Raw genomic sequence first — 23,583 nt, forward strand, 5'->3', positions numbered from 1 at the left:
TGTGTGCACACATAATTACTGAAGCGAGGTTACACATACATTGGTAAATGCAAAGATACTCTCTGCCAAAATCAATAAAAAGTAGCAAAAATGGTTTTCCCCAGGGAGGGGAACTTAGTGGCTGGGGAACAGGAGAGGGAGGGAAGGAGGCTGACTTTTCACTGTGTATATCCCTCTCTGTGCCTTCTGAATGTGGTAGCATGGACTTTCAAAGATATATACTTTTTTCCTGAGTATCTGCTTTACGTCTTTAAAAACAAAGTTTCTGAAACATAGGATAAAAAATATTTAGGTTAAAAAAACACTTTGTTTCTGCTCTATTTTATATTTACTAAATTAACAGCAGACATTACTTAACATAAATAAGACAGGTATTTTTTTAAAACATTCAAACAATGCAGAAATATTTAAAGTACACACAATACTCCTAGCTTACTTTCAAAGGGAAAATACACTTATAATAAAATGTATTTTTAAATAAAATAAAGGCGTCAGAGAAATGGTCATTTGTTTTTTTAACTTCCTTTTCCTTTTTTTCTAAATTTTCTATAATGACATTTATTATTTTATGTTGGAAAAGGTCTGTAATTAACTGAGTTTTTCAACCTAAAGCCACCAGTTTCAGGCCTCTGATGAAGCCGTGCTGGCCTGACCTTGACTTCGGAGCAGCCCTGGACCCTTCCCTCTGGCCCAGCTCTCTGCAGCCTCCTCAGCCCAGACTCTGGGCCCTACCTCTCCTGCTGCCCTCAGATGGCTTGCCCCGCCTGCCAAACTGTTCACTTAGTCCCCATCTTAGGTCTCCTTAACCCTTGGCACTCGCTGGTGGAATTAGGGTACAGCAGAGGGCAAGGTGCTTCCAGTTTCCTCTCTAGGAGGGGCATGAGGGCTGTTTTGAAGGTGTGTTTGTCCAACAAGCACAGGGTTTTTACTTTGATGTATGTTATAGTCAAATAAAAATAAAGTTATCCAAAGAATTTTTTATTCATGCTTTGTGTTAGGTTGAGCAAACATTAATTGTCCATTTTAAAGAAGGGGATGTGTAGGTGTTGGTGGGAGACTGATGGAGATGAAGGAGTGGACCAGGCCCGGGACCACCCTCCCTGCCCCCCTGGTGTGGCCACAATGGGGGGAACTTGAGGTTTGGCTGCCAGTCCCCACCCTGTAGAGGAAAAAGGAAAACAAAGATGCCTCCAGCCTCCCTGTCTCCAGACTTGTTGGAAAACCTCCGTGGTCTTCCCCCATGGTCTGGGACCAATGGTTTAGAAATTTTCTCCTGGGACTTGTTTTCTGGGCCTTTCCCCATCTTGGCTTCTCTGCTCTGCTATTCCCTGCACACCTCTGAGGTGTGGTCAGATCAGCTAGGTCAGATCAAAGTGAGCTGGTCAGAAATTTCCAAGGTCCTCTGGCGGCTGCTGCAACAAGGTCCTTACTGCCCCTGGAGAACTCCTCCATTGCCTAAAATTCCTCCATTTGAGAACCATCTTTTTGCATTATCAATTCTAAATTTCTGTTTAAAGATGAACAAGAAGTTCATTTTCTCCGCCTGAATTATAAAAAATAAACAACTGTGCAAAGTAGAAAAAAGTAGACCCCCCCACCTCACCCCACCAAAGCCACAAAGCATCCACACAGTCAGTACTTAAAGGCAACCACTGTAATATTTTGGAGAATTTCTTTGAAGTCTTTAGAAATAAATCTCTGAGTTGTTATTGTTGTTATATATAGTTATAATCATTCCACATATCAATTTTGATCCTTTTTAATAATCTTGTTTCAAAAGAAGTATTTTTTTCATGTTTCTGTAAATCCTGGCTGTGCGCTGCTATTAATGGAGCAGGAGGGAAGAGGGCAGGGCACAACTTTTGAAAGAATGACATAGTCCGAGGACATGACATAAACGGATTAGACCCAAATGGGTCCAAGATGGTGGACAAGTCGACTTCCACTAGACCTTGAGCCTCAGTATACGCTCATTGTAACACATCAGCAAGCTAAATGACACACCCACAGGCGCCATGACAGTTCTAAGGCAACCATAAGGATCAAAAAGTGGGCGGTGGCCCAATTCCTGCAAATCCTTGTCCTTTCCCTAAATAGCTGGAATACTCCTCCCATTCATTAGCCTATGAAATTACCCACCCCTATAAATACTGACAACCCAATACCCTGGTGCCTTTCTCACCTTCTGAGATGGCCCACACTCTGTGGAGTGTGTTTCTCTCTAAATAAATCCACTTCTTACCTATTACTTTGTCTCTCACTGAATCTTTCTGTGATGAGACATTAAGAACCTGAGCTTCACTAAGTCCTGAAACCAGGTGTGTGATCTCAGTTGGAAAACTGGGTTTTTGCCAGGTTTGAGTACCAGCCACGTGGTTCAAGTCCCAGTCTGAGGTGCACGGTTTTAGCTGGCGACCACGTAGGGACAATGTTAAGGTAAGAAAATGTTGAGAGTTAGGTCTTGGTCCTAAGGAGGCCCGCGGGACGCCACGAGCCAGGCATACTGGGGAGGACGCTCTGCCGATGTCTGCTCATTTTAGACTGGTGGGTCAACCCTGTATGCTTATGCACATCCAACAACAGATACAGGAGAGAATTGTTAGTCGCTATACTCTCTCCTTGACTCTGAGGTTTTCCTCCTACACTTTTGCATTCTTGTTCACTCCTGCTCCCTTTCTTTCTTTCTTTCTTTCTTTCTTTCTTTCTTTCTTTCTTTCTTTCTTTCTTTCTTTCTTTCTTTCTTTCTTTCTTTCTTCCTTCCTTCCTTTCTTCCTTCCTTCCTTCTTGCCTTCCTTCCTTTCTTTCTCTCTTTCTCTCTTCCTTTCTTTCTCTCTCTCTTCCTTTCTTTCTTTCTTTTCTCTCCAGAAGACCTGTGTGACCACCAAGGTGTACTTTTTTTTTTTTTGCGGTATGCGGGTCTGTCACTGCTGTGGCCTCTCCCATTGCGGAGCACAGGCTCCGGATGCGCAGGCTCAGCGGCCATGGCTCACAGGCCTAGCCGCTCCGCGGCAGGTGGGATCCTCCTGGACTGGGGCATGAACCCGTGTCCCCTGCATCAGCAGGTAGACTCTCAACCACTGTGCCACCAGGGAAGCCCAAGATGTACTTGGTCTTATTCCCCTCCCTCTGACCTGTACATGTGCTGACCCGTTATTCCCAACTTATAGCTAGACCAACTCCTGCTCATCATCAACACCACTGGGGATATCTGTGCCGTTTCTTTACGACACCTCTTGGGCACTAACATCTGGTTGGGAGACTACCTTGGAAGGGATAGCATCTACAATTGTAAGTGGTGGATTTTGACTTAAGAGCGGAATTTTGGATAGCTCAGGAGTTAAAGACATCACCTTAGGCTTGTCTGAAATGGGTCAGGCAGCATCAATCCCAACCAATACCCCTCTGGGCCTTATACTCCGGGATTGGGAAAGATTTGGACAACAGAAATTAAAAGGAAAAAACTTTGTAAGTTATGTAATCAGGCTTGGCTACAATAAGAATTAAGAAATTTAAAATGGAATGAAGTACCCTATGTTCAAATTTTCATGGCCTTCTATCTAGGCAATGGAACCCAAAAGGAATTTGAGGCGTGTAGCTTGGAGGGATAACTCTAGGAAGGACATAGAGGACATTTTAATTGACCCACCCTACAGCACCATGGACCCCGAATGAACATGGATCCCTCCTCCCCTGAGGTACAGGCCCTTTTGGCTATGCATTTCATAGCCCAGTCTGCCCCAGACATCAGGTGCAAAATTCAGAAAGCAACTGCTGGTCCTCAGACTCCAGTGAATTATTTGTTCCAATTGGCTTATTTGGTTTTCAGTAATAGGGATATGGCCAAAAAGACTGAACGCACCCAGAGAAATATGCAAATAGCCCAAATGATTGCAATGGCTTTGTCCACTCAGAGACCACCAAAGGGGAAGCCAGCTTTTCTGGGCCAATCTGGCCCTGGCAGACCACAAGGCCCATGGGTACCCATACAAGGCCAGTGTACCCTGTGTGGACAAAAGGGGCACTGGAGGGAGGATTACATGTGCCCTTTGCAAACAGCCAGGGCATTGGAAGAGGGAATGCCCCAGATGCCAGAGCGTGACGGGGGTCCCTCAGCCATTGATGGTTTTGCAATCAGAAGACTGAAGGGGTCCAAGGCCAAAAGTGGCTCTGCCTAGAGATACCATCTACATAACTAATGTCGAGCCTCAGGTGGTCATTGATGTGGCGGGCCACTTGATACAATTTCTTATAAACACTGGTACAACCTCCGTCTTCACCCAAAGGATTGGAAACCTTAACAATCATAAGGAATACATAATGGGGTTGTCAGAGAAGAGACGCAGGCACGTTTTCCTGGAACCCCTTTTGTGCAAGATCAACGGCCAGCTGTTTTACATTCCTTCCTGTTTGTGCCTGACTGTCCCATCCCTTTAATGGGAAGAGATTTATTAACTAAGTTAGAGGCCACTCTGTTTCTTGAGGGGCAAGGGAACCACCCTCATCACCAAATGCTTCTAACAAAAAAGCAAAAAGGAACAGATAAAATCTGAAGCTAAAATAGAAGCCTTAGTAGACCCTGGAATGTGGAGTATCGAGGTTCCAGGCTTGGCCAAACATATCCAGCTGGTTATTATTAAGTAAAAAGGGTTATATAGTGTCTAAATATAAGGTACAAATTTCTTAAACCTAGGGAAGATCCTCAAAAATGTTTGTATGTAGATTACTAGAATAGGAGGCCACTGGTCTGACTAAACTGACCATAGCTGATATTCAGAGCCTGATAGGAATTTTGGATAGAGGCCTTCTTCCCTAAGCTAAATGTGGAAAAGTAAAACTTTCCAACATAGGTGAATGGGTATGTCAGTCCTTCAATATCTTTGTGGTAACCACCCAATTCTTTGAAAAAGAAAACAAAACTGTCCTTGTTTTACAAATGAAGTCTTTACAGGACCAGAGGTGTGGCTCCAAAAGTAATCCAAAGCCCACCAATCCTTTTACCTCTCCCCAAACCTTCCCTATTTATCTTACAGAGGCTTGTAAGTATTAAACAAAGGGGAAACAAAGTCATCCCAGGAGGAACTTGCCTGTACCTTTGAGATGCAAATGTCCTACCTGGTCTTCTCAGGAACGCTTATCTCTGCCATCTTTTTAAATGCAAATTTTAAAAAGAGGGTAAAGTAATTTAGAACTTGACTTGTCAAGGATAAATAGAAATCTTAAGTGTCTTTTCTGTAAACACTAGTAAAAAGCGTTTAAACATCTAGGTAGGTGACCTTGATTTTTTCCATCTGCTAGAAGCCCAATTTGAATCCAACCCCTTGTAACTGATGGCTATTATGTTGTACCTGACTCAGGGCTGAAATTTTGGAATGGGAACTATGAGGCCCCTGTGTTTGTTTGTGTGTTCATATGTATCTATATGTGTGCTGTAGGTGTATGGTATTGCCAAAGTTTAATTCGTAAAAGAGTTCTATAATTGGTTTTTTAAAAATTAAGCGCTTATATAAATACTCAGAAAGAGAAAGTCTGGCCAGAATGAATTTCAGGTTCACGTCATCTGGAAAATATTCACTACTAAACTGTTATCTGGTATTGAAGGTGGCTTAAGCTTGTTGGTTTGATTAATATAGACATGTAAGAGTCATCAGTGTTGAGTATAAAACTTCTGTTGTACCTAGGTTTATTAGAGGTCAAATAAGACCTTATTCTATCTGTAACAAATTTGTCAACAAGAAAAGTAACTCAATGTGAAAAAAACTTTTAAGAAAAGTAAGATATGTGTTTTTAGTAAAAGAATGTGAAGAATGAAAAATACTGAAAAGAGTTATGCATGATCAGGATTTTCTAAGATCGGATTGAATTTAGTTGGGTAAATGGATTTTGTTAGGAATGGGCTAGGACAAGACTGGATTTGGTTTCTCCCTTCAAAGTTTTCTTGAAATCCTGCTTTTAATAACAGATAGTATGAGTTTCTTGGCCTTTAAGTGATCTGTATTTGCTTTTGAGATCTCTTGTAACTTTGGTTAAGGAATAAGTATTGTCTCATAGTGACCTATGATCTTATTTGACCAGGTGTTTTAGAACTTTTTGACAAAATTCCCAAATATCAATTTTTTTTTTTGGCTGCGTTGGGTCTTCATTGCTGCACGCGGGCTTTTCTCTAGTTGCAGCGAGCAGGGGCTACTCTTTGTTGCGGTGCGTGGGCTTCCTATTGCGGTGGCTTCTCTTGTTGTGGAGCACGGGCTCTAGGCGCGCGGGCTTCAGTAGTTGTGGCTTGTGGGCTCTAGAGTGCAGGCTCAGCAGTTGTGGCGCACGGGCTTAGTTGCTCCGTGGCATGAGGGATCTTCCGGACCAGGGGTCGAACCCGTGTCTCCTGTATTGGCAGGCAGATTCTTAACCACTGTGCCATCAGGGAAGGCCCCAAATATCGAATTTTAATTGAGTTTCTTTTGATTGCCACCTAACTTTGGGGTACTTTAGAGGGTCCCTGAGGTATCTTAAAGAGAAATATTTAGGATTATTTGGTATGTTAAGTTAAATGTAATCTTTCATAATTCTGGTTATTGTAACCAAGTTTCTTTATTGATTACGCTGTAATCAGGTTTAACCATGCCTTTTAAGTCTTTTGTCATTTATAGATATTTTTGTACTCTGATGCTGTTACAAAAAGTGCTTCATCATTAAGGACATGCATAGAAAGGCTATGGAAGCAGTTACAACAGTTCCACACCAAGATGATGGCTATGCGAAAATTTCAGCCCATACTGACTTAAAACGAGGAGCTGTCCTGCCCCTGGGGCCCCTAGATCAGGCATCCAGAGATTTTTACTGCCTGACAGGCAGGGTCGATGACCCTACTCAGCCCTGAAGCAGTTACAGAAGACTTGGACCATCGCCCTTCTGCTTCCCATAAGAATATGGGAGTAAAATCTCTGAGGGGGGAATGAAACAGGAGGGGAGGGGGCAGGGCACAACTTTTGAAAGAATGACATAGTCCGAGGACATGACATAAACGGATTAGACCCAAATGGGTCCAAGATGGTGGACAAGTCGACTTCCACTAGACCTTGAGCCTCAGTATACGCTCATTGTAACACATCAGCAAGCTAAATGACACACCCACAGGCGCCATGACAGTTCTAAGGCAACCATAAGGATCAAAAAGTGGGCGGTGGCCCAATTCCTGCAAATCCTTGTCCTTTCCCTAAATAGCTGGAATATTCCTCCCACTCATTAGCCTATGAAATTACCCACCCCTATAAATACTGACAACCCCATACCCTGGTGCCTTTCTCACCTTCTGAGATGGCCCACACTCTGTGGAGTGTGTTTCTCTCTAAATAAATCCACTTCTTACCTATTACTTTGTCTCTCACTGAACTCTTTCTGTGATGAGACATTAAGAACCTGAGCTTCACTAAGTCCTGAAACCAGATGTGTGATCTCAGTTGGAAGACTGTGGAGTTTTTCCAGGTTCGAGTCCCGGCACGTGGTTTCAAGTCCCGATCTGAGGTGCACGGTTTCATTAGCTATGCAAACTTGGGTGTGTTACTTACCCTTTTTGTGCCCCAGTTTTCTTATCTGCAAAATGGGCTAAATACCAGTATTTACCTTACATGACTCCTGCCAGGGTTCAGCAAGATAATGCAGGTGAAATGCTTTGCCAATAGCCCAATACAATAAATGTTAATAATTTGTCTATGGCTAGCATAGACATGCTTGATTTGGCTTTTCAGCTATCATGAATACCTCTGTGTCTGGAGGCTTGTCCACACTGAGGATTAATTCCTTAAGAGAGATTCCTGAAATGGAATTGCTGAACCAAAGGTCTAGAGCTTTTTCTTTAAAGTTCCTGATATAGATTGCTATCGACACTCCTGCCAGGAGAGGAAGAATCCTGGTTTGATTTACTATTTATTTCCAGCTTCATTGAGATCTGATTGACATATAACACTGTGTAAAGTTTGAGGTGTACAGTGTGATGATCTGATACATGTAAATATTGTGAGATGTTGCCACAATAGGTAGTTGACGTATCCTTCACCTCTCATAATTACTATTTTGTTGTTGTTGTTATGGAGACTCTTGTTTTAAATGTAAATCTTTCCTCCGCTGGTCGAGACCTTGAGCCCCTCTTCCCAACCTGGGCACTCACAACTTTAGTAGGTGTGAGTTTAGAAGCCTTCTGTCTCTGAACAAGCCTACCTGGGAGTCTGATAAGACACCTTGGCATCCTACAGCGACCTGTTAGCATAACCCTAAGCCTCTGTGTAAAAGTGGGACAAGGATCTCATCCAAGTTGTGGTGAGGAGTAATTAATGGCTAATGTCTGGAGCTGACTTTTGTCCTCCTGGTCATAAAAGACCTTTGAATTGCTTGGCCACTTTGAATTTCTCAGGAAGAGTGATAACACTAGGCCAAAGTTCGTGCCGGTTGGCCAGACTACCACCCTCTTGCGCCCTCGAAGCTGCGGGGGAGAAAGGGGGTGATCACAGCCCCATGAGTGTTGGGCTGGGTTCATTGGGGTTGATGTCACTGGGATAGAGGACATTTCCCCATTGATCCTTCCACACATCACACCACAGGAAATAGCCCCATGCTTTGTTTATCTACCGCCCCAATCCCTGACACAGCTGAAGGATGGAGGTTTAGACGCGTGGTAAATAGAGGATTTGAAAGAGGTGAGGCTAAGCCCTGATATCAGGGACTGATCAGAACCATGCTTGTCCCTTCCTCTACCCCCACTCCCCAGAAAGACTGAGTCAAAATCCCCTGTACTTGGGTCTGGGGATCTGCATCTTACCAAGCCCTCCCGGAGGATTTTTATCATTGAGCCAGTGTATGAAGGAAAGGGATCTACATATGCAAACAATATCTGCATAAAAGCCTTCAAAGGCTTCCCACACTTCAGCCTAAAGCCACAGCTCTTGAGTGAGGCAGGCTGGACTTCAGTCCTCCCACCCAGTCCATCCGCCACCTCTCGGCCTCACTCACCATCCACAGTAGCCCCTCTAGGAAGTTCCTGGCATGCGAATATGCTACGGGTCTTTGGACCAGGCAACCTTGCCCTTGCTATCCTGTTAACCTGGTGAAATCCTTCCTAGCATTTAAGGCCCAGCTCCAGCTCCACGGCTCCAGCTCCAGGAGCCTCCCTTATCCAGCCGCAGCTAGAAATGACTCACTTTCCTCAGAGCTCCCATAGACCCTCCCCATCTGTGCCCTCACATGGCTCTGGTCACTTTCCACCTTATTTTATAGGTGTTTGTTGGCTTCATCTCCCCAAACAGTCTAGAAGCTCTGTAAAGGCAGCCCCACCTCTGGTTCGTCTCTGTGTCCCTAGGGCCCAGTACAGGACTTCATGTGTCGTGAGGTATGTCTCTGGGGCAGTCAGGGCCCTCCTGGCCTGGGGAGCTGAAGCCCTGCCCCAACCCCCTGAATAGCCTCCGGGATAGTGGGAGCCCAGCCCCCTACGTCACTCTGAGGCAGCAGCTGCAAGTTGCTGACAGTCAGTCTCCATTTGAACTTATTGCCTGATCCGTCCTGGGCTTCTCCTGCAACCGAGGCTGTGTCCCAGCAATGGGGAGACCCAGTGGGACCCAGGGAAACAGATGGTCCAGGTCTGAGCAGCAGCTCCAGGCCGGGCCATGGCCACCCCAGTGTGTTTTCCTCCCTCAGAAACGGTCTCAGAAGCCCTAGTATAGGCATTTCAGAGCAACAGGGAGAGGAAGTCCCCAAAGCCAATCACATAAGTTTAATAAAAATTGATCCTGTTTGCCTAACTCAAATAGATGTTTATTAGGGCTACTTGACTTATAGCAAGACCTGTTTCCTTGTTGATATTCTGTGCCTCATGTAACTTTGTCTCTTCTATAGATTAGAAAGCAAATATTTCCTTAAAGATTGATTTCATTGTCCTTTAGAGGTTTAGTTTTGGAATCCTAAGTATCCAGTTTGACTGTCTGTATGAACTTAATCCTTGGTCATAAGAACAAACTCTTCACTTCTCTGAGCCCTAGGTTAATCCAGCATATGAAATATTGGTTAAGGGCTGGAATGCAAAATCTCAGTGGGGAAGGGCTCCCATACCTGATCCTCCTAGGGGTGTGTGATTTCCAGAGTGAGATTCTAAATAAATCAACCCTGAATCTCCTATTCAACCAAGTCACTGTTCCTTTCCTTCTCTCTCTCCTTCCATTCCTCCTTCCTTACTTTCTCCTGTTTCCTCCTTTCTCCTTCCTTCTTTCTTTCCTTCCTTTCTTCGTCCTTCCCATTCTTGCACTATCCTTTTCTAACCAATCGTGTATCTATATTTCTTTCTTTCCTTCATTTCATACATCCACCCAGTTATCCTTCCCTTCTTCTTTCATTCAACCATTCATCCTACTGTCCTTTCATTCATCCATCCAACCATCCATCCATCTATTCATCCTTTACTTCCATCTATTTACTCACCTTTCCTTATACCTTCTCCCTTCTGTTACTGCCTCCCTTCCTTTCTTCCCACTCTCCCTTCCTTTCTCCCATCTCTCCACTCATCTGCTCATTTTTAGCATCTTTAATGTTTTTGTTTTTCACCGCACCACACAGCATGCGGGATCTTAGTTCCCCGACCAGGGACTGAACCTGTGCCCCCTGCAGTGGAAGCTAGGAGTCTTACCTACTGGACCACCAGAGAAGTCTCCATTTTTAGCATCTTTAACACCAGGGCTCCAATGACCTGAAGTGGCTGAGCTCAAAGCAGGTGTGGTAGGAAAAATCTTACAGTGAGGAATTGGAGTGAAGAACCCTATTTCTAATCCTCATTTCCCTCCCAGGAACCTAGTGTGAGCAGTGGTGCTCATAAACTTTTTCAGAGTAAGCCAGGCATAGTGCCTGACATTGGGGGTGAATAAAACTTGGTCATTATTCTCAGGGACAGAGAATAACAACTCAGCCTAAAAGAACCGCAGTCTGGTGAACTGTAAGGCTGAAGAAGGGAGACTTCTCAGTTGGAGACAGTTGGAGAGTGTTTCCTGGAGAAGTAGATGCCTGGTTGGGACTTGAAGGATAAGTATTTGTTGTGAGGATCAAATGAGATGGTAGCATGTGAGATTGTTTGTAAAATGTGAAATTGTCACATAGAGAGAATGATCTTTTTTTTTAAGATATTATGATGCTAGGGACTTCCCTGGTGGTGCAGTGGTTAAGAATCCCCCTGCCAGTACAGGGGACACAGGTTCGATCCCTGGTCAAGGAAGATCCCACATGCCGCAGAGCAACTAAGCCCATGCGCCACAACTACTGAGCCTGCGTGCCACAACTACTGAAGCCTGTGCTCCTACAGCCCGTGCTCCACAGCAAGAGAAGCCACAGCAATGAGAAGCCCGCACACCACAACAAAGAGTAGCCCCCGCTTGCCACAACTAGAGAAAGCCCGCGCACAGCAACCAAGACCCAATGTAGCCAAAAATAAATTAAAAAAAAAAAAGATATTATGACGCTAAACAACATTTAGACTAATGACAACTGGCCCACCCAGAAAAGGTATTTGCCAGAAGCACTAGCAGATTCCTACGCAATTTTGAAGATTCAAAGACAAGTTTGCTGGGATTGGAATTGGACACATATAGAGTAGTGAGGCCAGGTAGAGGAGAGGTTCAGAGTGTGGGCTTTGGCATCAGACCTACTTGGGTCCGAGACTTTGCTGTCACTTGTTGTCCATCGCCCTTCTGTGGAACGGGAATGATAGCATAAGAAGATTAAATGAAATGTGTGTATTGGGGTTGTGCTCATAGTAAGCGCTCTGTAAACGTCAGCTACTGCTGTTCAAGGGGAAGGGACTCAAAGTCATCTGGCTCATGCTGTTGTGAATTCATGTTTTCCTCTTGAAAATATGTTTGTGTGTTTGATCTGCCACCAAATAACCAAACATGTAACCCTGGGGAAATTACTTGATTTTTCCTGGTCCTTACCTTCCTTTTCAGTAGAGCATCTTTAGATTGTTATGACTAAAACAATATCTGTCAAGGGAAAGATCTTTAAAATGGGAGCCTAAGCCATGAAGATGTTCACATTGGCATTGTTTACCACCAGGAGGTGGAGAATTGGAAATAACACAGAGGTCCAAAAAGAGTTGACTTTTGAAGTAAATTTTGAGACTTCCTTCATCAGGAGTGTAAATGGTGAAAAATAATAGGTCCCATGAGAACCAAGATTTTTTTCCTCTTGTTGAATGAAGAATCCCTCAGCACTCAAAACAATGTCCATCATATAAAGGTGTTTGGTATTTATTGCAGGAATGAATGAATAAATAATTCCATCAAATTAATTTCCAAGGGGCAACCTTGAGGAATGCCATCTGACTACTGTTTTGCTACATGGCGTATATAAGTAGACCAGAAGGTCTACTTGTATATGCCAAGTAATGTATACAACCACCACTAGTGGTGGTTTTTGAGAGGCTGTGTTTGGGGAGCAGGAAAGTCAGACTACAGAGAGAATGGAGCTATCAAGTGGGGTGTCTGAGAGTGTTTGCTGGATGGTGAGCAATACAACTCTCTCTTCCACAGCCCACAAAGTCTTCAGTGATACAGTGCCTGCCGGTTCTTTTGGGATTGGATGTGTTTTTGAAGGGTGAAATAAAATACAGAGACTGGCCTCAGTTGGAGAATACCCATGGGTATCCAGTCCCATCTGAGTATCCTAACGTAGAAGAAAATGTAGTGACGTGGAAAGATGTTCGCAATATATTGTTAGAGAAAATAATTGGGTGCAGGAGGGAATGTGCGAGTGCAGTCTCACTTTGATTAAAATAGAAACACATCTGTTCATGTCGGAATGGTGAGATTAAGGAATTTATTTTTCCTTTTTGATTATTCATGCTTTACATTTTCTTTAATGAACATGTACTGCTTGTGAAATTGAAATTGTGAACTGTTTGATGAGTTTAAGCTGTGCTTACTGTGTCTGACTGGTTGGTAAAAAAATTGAGCTAGAGGTGAAGTGACATTGTCAAGGTCAAGCCAAGATTGAGTGAGTGAGTAGCGCATTGATTCACAGCCAGCTCAGTGACCTTTCTGTTTGACTGGAAGGAAGCACCTCCCTGGTAGTGTTTTGAGTGCTTTGGACACACAGCATCTGAACCATCTGAAAGGCTGGACCATTCCCTCTCCTACTCGTTCCTTTTTGCTGGATTCCAGGGAACAATCGTCGTCCAGGGGAGTGTCAGTGGCTATAAGTGCATTCCTTCTTTTCCCATTTCAAAGGACACTCACCAGGTTTTCTTTTGCACTTCAGGTCAGTAACATGACTCTCAAGCTCTTCTGGGCAGAGAATCATGTCAGCAGGATGGGCTGCGAAGCCTCCTGCAGATTGAGCCAGTTATAATCTGTGACTCATATCCTCAGATAACAATTTTCTATAAAGGTGTCTGCTGAGTGAGAGGGGCACACAGAGAGACGAAGCTAGAGGAGCAGCCTGGAAACATACCTAGAAGCATAAACCTACAACCCTGGAACTGAAAGGGTCCTTCGAGATCTGCCTCATCTCTGGATGATCTGGAAACTGAGGCTCAGGTTACACAGAGCAACAGCACAGCCAGTGCCGGAACCCAGGTGGTTTTGGCATCGAAAACATCTCTGCATTCCATCCTTTCCTGCTTCTCCTGCCCACTCCAGCCCACAGGATACCACACACCTCCCTAGCTGATCTTCCTTCAACTCAGGGCTATGTCACAAAGGGCCCTGGGAACCATGCTGAGGAATTTGGACTTTAATCTGGGGCAAGGAGACACCATGGAAGAATTTTTAGAGTCAGATCTGAATTTCAGGTGGCGGCTGAAACCCTCTGAATGCTATGTATAGAATGGAGCCAAGAAAGTTCAAGTAGGCTCATGGAGACCCATGAGGAGGCTGCTGTAACTGTCCAGGGTGAGAGGCAATGGCAGCCTGAACCAAGGCTGTGGCGATGGAGATGGAGAAAAGTGGGTGGTCTGCCTGACTCCTTCAAGCCCTCACGGATCTCCTCCTTTGGCACTTATAGTCAGTATCACCCAATTTAATACCTAGCGATGGGCTTATATGTGTTAGGATTCTTTTAGGTGTGACTGCATAGAAATTGGACTCAAACTAGCTCAAGCTCAACACTGTTGAGCCTTGCCAGGCTTGTGTTAGGTGTTCAGTAAATGACAAATAAATGAATGAACAGCTCTTGACTCCTAAACCACTGTTCTTTCTACTACACATTAGGCAATACTGACTTAAGTCTAAATTCCATAACTGTAACTGGTCTAAAGGCCATCTCTTCTGGGCTTGCACCCAACTCAGGAATCCCTTCTACAGCATGCCTGACAGATATCCATTTGGTTGTTCTTTGGCATTCTCTGGGGACGGGACACTGCCTACTTCAAAAAGCCAACCATATTTAAAAACAAAAAACATGCGAATCTGTACATGTTTTAAAAAATAGCTTTACTGAAGTATAATTTACATACAATAAAATGCACCAATTTAAGTATAACATTCAATTAGTTTGAGAAACATAAATAGTTATGTAACCACTGCCACACTACAGTTTAGACACTTCCATCAGGCCCAAAAGTTTGCTTGTCCTGTTTTTAGTCAATCAGCTCTCCCCACCTCTGCACGTTACTTCCTGTTACTATAATTTTGCCCTTTCTAGAATTTCATTTAAATGGAATTATATACTCATCAGTCTTCTGAGTCTGGCATATTTCACTTAGCATAATGCACTTGAGATTCATCTATGTTGTTGCGTCTGTCAGGAGTTTGTTCTTTTTTATTGCAGAACAGTATTCATTGAATAGCTATTACCACAATTTGTCTATTCATTCAATTAGTTTAGTCAGCCTGCCATTTGGATGTTTTCTAGTTCTTGGCTATTGTTAACAAATCTACTATGAGAATTCACCTATGCATCCTGTGTGGACATATGTTTTTTTTAATGTCTTTTTTTTTGCGGTACGTGGGCCTCTCACTGTTGTGGCCTCTCCCGTTGCGGAGCACAGGCTCCGGACACGCAGGCTCAGCGGCCATGGCTCATGGGCCCAGCCGCTTCACGGCATGTGGGATCTTCCCAGACCGGGGCACGAATCCACGTCCCCTGCATCGGCAGGCGGACTCTCAACCACTGCGCCACCAGGGAAGCCCTTTAATTTCTTTTGTATAAATACCTAGAATGAGATTTTTTGGTCATGTGGAAGGTATATGTTTAACTTTTTAAAAAATTGGCAAACTATTTTCCAAAGTGGTATCATTTTGCCTTTGTATTATTTTGCATTCATGTCAATATTGTATGAGAGTTCCAGCTGCTCCACATTGTCACAAATGCTTGGTATGGCAAGTTTTTAAAATTTTAGTCATCATAGAAAAGGAGTAGTGGTATTGCATTGTGATTGTCATTTATGTTTCCTTAATGATCGGTAATAATATGGAGCATCCTTCCATGTGCTTATTTGCTATTCATATAAAATAGATCTAATTTTAAAGCAATACTTTTTGCTTTTAGAAATCTCCAAGCTCGAGTCTTCCTTGGTGGTGCAGTGGTTAAGAATCCACCTCCCAGTGAAGGGGACACAGGTTCGATCCCTGGTCCTGGAAGACCCCACATGCCGTGGAGCAGGTAAGCCCGTGCACCACAACTACTGAAGCCTGCGTGCCCTAGAGCCTATGTGCCGCAACTACTGAGCCCACGTGGGCAACTACTGAGCCCACGTGCAGCAACTACTGAAGCCTGTGTGCTCTAAAGCCCATGTGCCACAACTACTGAAGCCCACACGCCTAGAGCCTGTGCTCTGCAACAAGAGAAGCCACCACAATGAAAAGCCTGTGCACCGCAACGAAGAGTAGCTCCTGCTCACCGCAACTAGACAAAGCCCGTGAGCAGCAACAAAGACCTAACGCAGCCAAAAAAATAAATAAAATTAAATTAAAAAAAAAAGAAAAGAAATCTCCAAGCTCTATGGGTTCAAGTCAGTTTAACAAATATTATCTACTTACTCTATGTCATTTACTGTGAGGGCTGATGTATCTAAAATTAAGAATCAGTCCCTGGCCTTGATTTGCTCATGGTCTCATGGGGGGAAACAGATACTTAATAGAGAAAATGTTCTCACTCAAGGTGTTAATGCATTAAGAGAGGTAACCCCAGGATACGGGGAAGACCACTCTCCAGCCAGGTGTGATGGCAGGTGGAAGACTTGAGGCAGGTAGGGCAGGGAGCTGGGGACAATTTCCACCCTAGCTCTTACTCTGTCATCACAGAGATGCAGGCATGTTGCCATTCATATATCATATTCAAAAAATATATTTTTTGAATATTATATATCATCTATATCACATATATAGTATATACATATTCAAAATACATATATATATCTACCTATCAAAGAATTGCTAAGTGATTAGGAAACATAAAAACAGATAGATTTATGCTAATTGTATATACTATGGAATTTTACTTTGATATTTCATTAAGGTGTCTTTCATTTAAGATATATATATATAACATTCAGTTCTTCCACAGGGTTTACCTCACTGGGTCCACACGATCAATGAGAGAGGTTAGGATTGTTATTGTCCTTGAAACTGAGAGTCAGAGAGCTAGAAAACTGGCCCAAAGTCACTCAAAAGTAGAGCCAGTCTTTGAACCCAAATCTTGGGACTTAAACTCCAAATACTGCTTAGAATAGTAACTGAGTACCATTGGCATATTTGTAGCACAATTTTAGGACTAACATACTAACTATAATCAATTAAAGTTAAGGTCCAAGGGATTACGGTTTGGGTTATTCTCCAGAATTTTTCAAGTATTTATCCAAATCCCTCATTTAACCTGTGAGGCCACTAAGGTCCAGAGGGAAGGGCCACATAGTGACCCAGAATTCAAGTCCAGGTCTCCTGACTCCATGCTGTCGTTCTGTGAGAGTGCTGCCTCTCGCTGCTCACAAACTTGCTTGGTCAGTCTCTGTTCGGAGCAGTCTGCACTGCTGTGGGCAAAGGAGTGAGCTTTGATAATGGGAAGACAGTCTCAAGAGACCTAAATTCAAATCTCAGTTCTGCCACTTCCAAGCTGAATGACTTTGGCAAGTAACTTAACCTCTCTGAGTCTCAGTTTCCTCATCTGTGAAATGCGGATAACACCGCTGACATCATAGAGTTGCTGGGAGGCATCAAAGAACAAAGCATGGAAATCCCTCCCCTTGAGCTCTTGCTATTTGTTGAATAAACAAAGCAACGCAAACACCTAGTTCTCTGCTGGGCTCATAATATCGCTGGATAAATTACACAATGACCAGTTTTCTAGTTAATAATTGCACTAAACTTATTTTTTATGAAGATCGAATTAAAGGAAATTTGAGTAGAGTACATTTTCACTAAAATCAAAACTCAAATACACAGTTTTCATTTCTCCATGTTTTCTTCAAAACTTAATCCCATTTGGAAATTGCATTAAAATGATTTATTATTAAGAAGCTGACAACGACACTAAAGAAATCCTAAAGGTACATTTGTAAATAAAACCCACCACCCAAATACACTACCAGTTTTCATTTGTTTATTGTTCATAAACTTTATGCTTATGAATTCTAATGGCTCCATACTATTCTACACAGTAGAGTCCTTCCAATAACTTACAGAAACTTAACACCTGCAGGAAATTATACCATATTATCATATAATATTATATTCCACAAAATCACTAAATGTTTGCTATGTAACATTTGAGCATCACCACAATCCTGTAAGGTAAGTATTCAAGTTATCCCATTTTACAGATGAAGAAACAGAGGCTCACATTATTTTAATAATTTGCCCAAATTCAGGTAGCTATTGCTGTGTAACAAATTGCCCCCAAATGTGATAGCTTAAGGGGACAAGGACCATTTGTTTATTCATGATTCTGCAATGTGGTCAGGGCTTGGTGGAGGTGAGTCATCTCTTCTGCACACAGTACTGACTGAGGCAACTTCACTGGAGCTAGAGGATCCAAGATGGGTTTATTCAGATGTCTGGTGCCACATCAGAGGAGGCTGAAATGGCTGTGAGTCAGCTGGTTTCTGTCTTTGTGGTCTCTCATCTTTCAGGGCCTCTTTCTATCTACGTGATCTGTCTAGCATGTTAACAGGACTTCTTTACACAGTGGCTGGCTTCCTGGAGAGCGAAAGCAAAAGCTCCCACTGTCCTGACACCTAGGCCTGGTACTGGCATAGCACCCTCTCTGCTGCATTCTCTTGGTCAAATCAAGTCACAAGGCTAGTCCGAAATCAAGGGGAAGAGCCAGACCCCATCCTTGATGCTGGAGGAACAGCATGCACAGGGGTTGGGCGGCACTGTTGGCCACTCTTTTGATAGTGGTAGAGCAGGGCTTCAAACCCAGGCCTGCCTGACTCTACGCTCCAAACCCAGCATCCCCACCCCCAGTCCACCTCAGTGAATATTTTTGCCTGGCTAGCTTTTTCTCTTCCTTTCACTCATTTTTAAGGTGAACTCCCAGGGACAGGGAGACCTGGTCAAAGGGCAGGCATATTGCTGGATTCTATGCAGGGCAGTCGGCATCTGCAGAGCAAAGTGATCTCATGAGCTTCTCCTCCTTCTCTTCACAAAGGAAATCCAGGTTTAATTTTGTTCATTCTACCGTTGCACCTACTTCCACAGAAGAAATCTTGGCTTCCGCTATGGAGAACCTTCTCAGGACTTCTGGGGGACAATAAAGTCAGCAGATTCGTGATGATCAGCTGCTCCTGAGCTGCGTAGGTTAGTGTTCCCTGTGGGGCAGAGGCATGTGGGGAAAGTAATTTGCTGACCTTGACTTTTCACAGAACTTCAGATTTAGCAGAAAGAACATGGCTTACACTTGCCAGGGTTTAGTCCCCCTTCTGAAGTGTGACCAGGTGTCTTTGTTTGCTGTTTCAGTTTACACCTGCTATCCCGTGTCCTGTTCAGCTTAGCATGTGTCCAGGGTAAAAACCTTCCAGGCTGGACAATAAGTTATGTGCTTACCATACCTGCCACAGAAACTTGAATAAGTCATTTCTCCTCCCTGCGCCTCAGCTTCCTCCTCTGTACCACAGGCCTGGCTACCAATTTCACAGAGATGTCGATCACTCCTCATTTAATAGCATCCTTCCATGTGGGAGGAACTGTCCTAGATTCTGGGGGACACTGTGGGTAACAAGACACTATTCCTGCTCTCCTGCCTTGCTTGTCTTATAATAAACAAGCAAGATAATTTCAGAGATTTAATTTAGATCAGATAGTCAGGGAGGGCCTCCCTGACAAGGTGAGATTTGGGCTAAGGGCTGAAGAATGAGAATAAAACACAAGGGGAGCTGAGGGAAGAGCACTCCTGGTTAAGGGAAGAGCAAGTGCAAAGGCCCTGAGGCAGGAGATTACTCATCACAAGGAGTGGAATGGAGCTCATGAGTAGGACCATGCTCTATAAACTGTAAAGAGTCCCAACAGTAATTATTCTACTAGAGGGTTTTAAAATACTCTCACATCTTTGTCTTAAGTGGTCCTCAAGATAATTCTAAAGGGTTGGAGAGTGTTACAGAGAAGTATTACTAATCCTGGTTTATGGAACAAAATATTCTTAAGAATTATCATTGCATATTTTAAAAAAATGGTCCCACTAACTTCTATGCTTACATTTAATTTCATGTATCACCATTGTCTTTCATTGTTTTTGATGATGGAAATCCTTCGAGAATGAGCGACATCTTTATACACCTCTTTTCATTATGACATTTAATTCTGTGGTTAAGTCCTTAGGTGTACTGCTTTTTCTTTTTTTCTTTTTTTTGGCCTTGTGGTATGCGGGATGTTAGTTCCCCAACCAGGGATGGAACCTGTGCCCCCTGCGGTGGAAGTGCCGACACCTTGTCTAACTGGCTTAGAGGCAGGCTCACATCTGATTCATCTCTGTATCCCTTTGGTGTGGACATCAGTTGTTTCTGCCTACTCAGCACCTTTTCCTCTTTCTCTGGCAAAGGCACCTGATTTCCTTTTAGGGAGACACCCCTCCCCCATACTATATCTAGACCTTTTTTGTGTGCTATGGACCCCTTGACAGTCTGTAGAAGCCTATGGACCCCTCCTCAGATTGATGTTTTTAAATGCTTAATATCAACTACAAATGATTTAAAAGAAGTCAATTATATTGAAATAGTTATCAAATGGTAAGAAAAAGAAATTTTGATATAATAATATATATATATATATATATATATATATTTTTTTTTGCAGTACACAGGCCTCTCACTGTTGTGGCCTCTCCCATTGTGGAGCACAGGCTCCAGACACGCAGCCCCAGCGGCCATGGCTCACAGGCCCAGCCGCTCCACGGCATGTGGGATCTTCCCAGACCGGGGCACGAACCTGTGTCCCCTGCATCGGCAGGCGGACTCTCAACCACTGCGCCACCAGGGAAGCCCAATATATATTTTTTATCAACACACAAGATCTAGTTGGTCTAATAGCTACTGTAATTTCAAAATAGTGATGAACACAAATGATATTCTGTGATATGATATGAAATATCTGTGATTTCTATTGGTGCAAAAGTTATAGGAACTTTTAATACCGCTGTGCTTTGTTTGCTACATTCATAATAGAAGGAAATGCTAAATTTCAGTTTGAAGTTAGTAAAAAGGATGTAATTATTTTCCATTCAAATTAATGGTGTGTTGTTAAGAAACCTTGGTTTGGGCGTTGGGGGGGTTGCATGAAACAGCTTGACTCCTGGATTCAGAGGTGGGCATGTAACCCAGTACTGACCAATCAGAGCAGGGATTGGCTTAGTGATGGGCATTTGAGCCAAACTGATTTAATCAGAGTGAATCCTAGTCTTTTGCTGGACAACTGGGACAGTTCCTTTGCTGGACTTGCTAAGAGGATTGGGTTTGGGCCTGGAGCATACCACCTTGCCATCACCAGGAGAGAACCTGTCTTAGAATGAAGCTGACACAGAGGAAAAGAGAGCTGAGAAATGAACTTCCACATCTTCCTGGCAACATTCCTCCTTTAAATGTGTCATTTATGGAAGCCAATACATTACCTGTTAAAGCCAGTTTAAGTAGGGTTTTTTGTTATTTGCAACCAGAGCAGTCACAACTAATACTGTATAGTCCCACAAAGTTTAGCAGAATACGTGGCACAAAGTAGTTTGCTCATGAAGGAATGATGAATGAATTTCAAACAATGTAGCAACTTGACTGATATTATTTTCTAAACTATGCATATCTGGCTTGATTGTGTATTAAAAGATGAAGGGTATACTCAAAGTAAGCATTCCACAGCCTTCTGTTGATTGAATGAATAAAGGAATGCATCCATTGTCATTATTTTCTATCCCCAGATTTGCATATTCTTTAGTGATATAACCAGGACCATATAACCTGGAGAACATAAGTCTAGAAACATGATGGACCAACAGTTACAAATCAAGTCCATGGCACACTCACCCTGGGGAAAGCCATGCATCAATTTGAAGGAATAGGTAGATCTATATGTACTGATATGGAAAGACCTCCAAGACACATTAAGAAGGAAATTACAAAATAGTAATTATTATAGTAGGATTCCGTTTTTGTTTAAAAGTCTCAATGAAACTTTGAGGGTTTCTAGTCTTATAATGAGTATATAAAACAAAGAAAAATACACTTTTTTTTTTTTTTCTTTTCTGGAAGGCCATTCATGAAATACAGACAGTGGGCACCTGTGGGGAGGGAGTGGTGTTGGGTGGGTTGGTGACAGAACCTTGTCCTTTATTTGTATTGTTTATTTTTTTATATATACAAGGATAAAATAATTATGTCATTTGTAAGTTAAAATAATTTATAATGAAAAAATAATAAAATAACTCTGGCAGAAGGTGGAATATTCCCTTTCAACCAATTTTTCTTCTTTTGAGTTGTCTGTCAGTTTTCTCAGGGAAGCTGAAGAGAGCAGGGTTGCACCCATCATGCTGTACCCAGGATGCTCTGTGGCTCCCGTGATGCTGTGCCCATGATGCCATGCTGTGCCCTCTATGCCTTGCCCTGCCGGTAAGGCCATGCACTTTCCCTGGGATTCTGCCATTCTGGCTGCTCCAGGAGCCAAGGAGATTTCACCCCATGTAAAATACTCCTGGGGTCCCCTACTGACCTGGATTCTCCTCTCAGTATCCTTACTTCAACCGTCTCTGCTGCCAAAATACACATGGACCGGATGATCTCCCCTGCAAAGGGGATAGGGAATCAGAGCATCTCACCGTCAAGGCAGAGGTCTCGGCGAGACACCCATCCAAGGCATGTTTGGGGTGGTTGATCTAGTCCAAGCCCACTGGTGTGCAGACTGGGAATTTGAGTGTTAAGTTGGAGAAGAGATTTGTCCAAATGTGAGTTCAGTGCCAGAGTGGGACTCCAACCTGACTTCCAGTTCAGGCCTCATTTTAGGGAGGCTTCCCAAAAGTTCCATCATAGCTACTCCTTTATGTTGAGATCTTGAGTCTCTGAAATATCCCTGCTACAATGCATATTTGTTACTTAAATAACACAGCACTCAGCAACATAGTTTATCAGAGGAGCTCGTTTTTAGTATAGAAAGCAGACAGCAAGTTACATTTTATTTCATTTATTGTAAAAACAAAATTGTAACAACACAAATGAAAATATTAAAAGAAATTATTTCTGCCATCCTAATCACGTTTCATTTGTTTACACTCCTTATGTCACTTTAACATACACACTTTACATGTACATTTATGCATATAACTATAATCACTTTACAAACATTTTCATAATCCTGTTTCACTTAATGTTATACATGTTTTCCAGTACATTTTCCATATAGATTTCTACCTTCTGCAGTGTATTTCAAGTAAATAAACCACTATTTATATAACTACATCTTCATTGTTTTTGTATTATAAAATATTTCAAACATACAAAAAAACACAGGGAACAATACACTACATAGATTTAACAAATACTGACACTTTAAAAACATTTTTGAGGGCTTCCCTGGTAGTGCAGTGGTTGAGAATCCACCTGCCAATGCAGGGGACATGGGTTCGAGCCCTGGTCCGGGAAGATCCCACATGCGGCGGAGCAACTAAGCCTGTGCACCACAACTACTGAGCCTGCGCTCTAGAGCCCATGAGCCACAACTACTGGGCCCATGTGCCACAACTACTGAAGCCCACACGCCTAGAGCCCATGCTCAGCAGCAAGAGAAGCCACTGCAATGAGAAGCCCGCACACCGCAGCAAAGAATAGCCCCCCGCTCTCCACAACTAGAAAAAGCCCGCGTGCAGCAACGAAGACCCAACACAGCCAAAAATAAATACCTAAATTGATTAAAAAAAAAAATCACAGGTACAATTGGAGCTCTCTCACGTACAATGTACTCTAATCCCGCCAGGACAAACTACATAACTTGCAGGGTCTGGTGCAAAATGAAATGTGGGAACCCTTATTCAAAAATCATTATGAATTTCAAGATGGCAACAGCAGAGCATGCCCAGGGCCAGTGTGACTGCACGCATGAGGTGGCACACCCACGAAGCCAGCCCTGGATCCCTCTCTCCTCTCCTTTCCTAAAATGA

The sequence above is a fragment of the Delphinapterus leucas genome, chromosome 3, assembly GCF_059928025.1.
Source record: "Delphinapterus leucas isolate spDelLeu-1000000601 "Yukka" chromosome 3, BTC_Dleu_Yukka2, whole genome shotgun sequence".
NCBI classification, from domain to species: Eukaryota; Metazoa; Chordata; class Mammalia; order Artiodactyla; family Monodontidae; genus Delphinapterus; species Delphinapterus leucas.